Source organism: Charadrius vociferus, unplaced genomic scaffold (assembly GCF_000708025.1).
Source record: "Charadrius vociferus isolate BGI_N301 unplaced genomic scaffold, ASM70802v2 scaffold524, whole genome shotgun sequence".
Classification (NCBI taxonomy): domain Eukaryota; kingdom Metazoa; phylum Chordata; class Aves; order Charadriiformes; family Charadriidae; genus Charadrius; species Charadrius vociferus.
In genome coordinates, this window is record NW_009648152.1 from 14897 (window position 1) to 17333 (window position 2437).

The following is a 2437-nucleotide window of genomic DNA, read 5'->3' on the forward strand; positions in this document are numbered from 1 at the left end:
CTCTAGAGATCATCTAGTCCAACTCCCCTGCTAAAGCAGGATTGCCTAGAGCACATTACTCAGGACTGTATCCACTCCGCAAATAGTGACATATTCTGCCCCTTTATGATTCGAGGGCAATAGGTTACACTGTGCACCAGTGTACACTAGGGCTTTAGACTTTTGTGGCTCTAATGTGCCAGACCATCGAATCCACACAGTCCAATAAATTCGGTTGTCCCTCTCCTCCTCCTGGCTGGAGGCAGGGCACCTCTAATGTTGACCATAGTACCTATGATTAGCAGATGAGTTCCTACCTTGTCTTTAGGATCGCCCAGCGCAGTTTGGAGCAGCCTTCCTCCTGTAAGAACCCTTTCTTCTCTCTAAGTAAAGTTGCTTTACTTAGCAACTGAAGCACCCGTGCCTGTAGGGCTGAGATGGGTTCTCCATCCCACTTCCTCATGTCCTCCAAAGTTGCAGAGGCAAAGACACAAGAAATCTCAGAATAATGTCTTACCCTGCAAGGAAATGAGATCCCAAGGTAGTTAATTTTAATTGATTTCAACCCTTGTTCTTATTTTTTTACTTGAATCAGAATAGAGATGTAACTAATAAAACATAACAAAAGGGAGTTTATAAACAGAACCTAGTAAACATTTTTGGTCCTGATAGAATATGTAGGTAATGAGGCAATACCCAAATAAGGTCTTGATGCAATTGTGTTTTGCTTGCTTGAAGTATTGGGTCTGTTGGGTAAATGCTGTTTTACTTGTGACAAGAATGAGGTTGGTAGTTCTGTAAACCTGACATTCCTTGATTGCAAGCAACTGAGGCAGCCAACAGTAATGACCATCCTACTCTCCTACTCCATTACTCCATTACATCTTCTCAGTGGGCCTCTTCTCTGCTTTGGTGGGAATCCTGGGAGGGTACATTGTGTTAAGTGATGTTAGGAGCAGGCCCATCTCCTCCTGTCACTCCAGCTCAGGACTCCCTCCTGCCCAGCTGCTGGACCCCAGCCCAGGGACCCTGGGTCTATGCTGAGGGATGAGGCTACCACTTTCTTGTTAGCAGGTTCAACCAATAGCAAATCCGACCATATATCCTAGAAAAACAGATGGAGGACACTGACACGGCCAGTCAGACTGCCACAGACAAGGCGCTGCCTTCAGCAGCACCTACATTTAGGACCCACATAAAACATAAGCATAGACAGACAAGTCCCCTGCCTCCTCTTTGGCTGTTAGAGATAGGAGGTCACTAGTGAAGGCCCACACACAATACTCTCTAGATTGACAAGCACACATTTGGGGGATCCCTTGAATACCAATGTGGCCCCTCTGCCCACCCAATACCCATGCCTGGATCCCAGGCCCTCTTACCTTCTGCACAGGTCCCCTACTCACCAGCTAGTCCACTCATCCCACAGGCACTCTACCTTTGCAAGCCCTCCTGGGCATAGCAGCACGGACCCTTATCTGTCTGACAACCCAGCCCGGACCTAAGCCCCCCCCCTCCCAAGCGCTACATACCAATTAGTCCAGCTTGAAGTTTGCTAGTGAATACACAGAATCACAGAATGGTTGAGGTTGGAAGGAACCTCAGGAAGTCATCTGATCCAACCCCCCTTCTCAGGCAAGGCCACCTAGAGTCAGTTGCCCAGGACTATATACATACAGCTTTTGAATATCTCCAGGGATGGAGACATCTCCATCTCTGGGAAACCTGTTCCAGTGCTCAGTGCAAAAGTGTTTCCTGATGTTCACACAGAATATACTGTGTTTCAGCTTGTGCCCATTGCCTCTTGTCCTATCATTGGGCACCACTAAAAAGAGCCTGGCTCCATCATCTTTGCACCCTCCCTTCAGATATTTATACATATTAATAAGTCTCCCCCTGAACCTTCTCTTCTCCGGGCTAAACAGTCCCAGCTCTCTGAGCCTTTCCTCACAGAAGAGATTCAAAAGATTCATAGAATGGTTTAGGTTGGAAGGGACCTTAAAGAACATCTAGTTCCAACCCCCCGCCACGGGCAGGGATACCTTCCACTAGACCAGGTTACTCAAAGCCCCATTCAGCCTGGCATTGAACGCTTCCATGGATGGGGCATCCACAACTTTCCTGGGCAAACTGTTCCAGTGTCTCACCATCCTCATAGTGAAAAAATTTCTTCCTAATATCTAAACTAAATCTACCCTCTTTCAGTTTAAAACCATTACCCCTTGTCCTATCACTAAAGTCTCTGATAGCCCCCCTCCACCTTTTCTGTAGGCCCCCTTTAAGTACTGAAAGACTGCTATAAGGTCTCCCTGGAGCCTTCTCTTTTCCAGGCTGAACAGCCCCAACTGTCTCAGCCTGTCTTCATAGGAGAGGTGCTCCAGCCCTCGGATCATCTTTGTGGCCCTCCTCTGGACTCTCTCCAACAGGTCCATGTCCTTCTTATGTTGGGGGCCCCAGA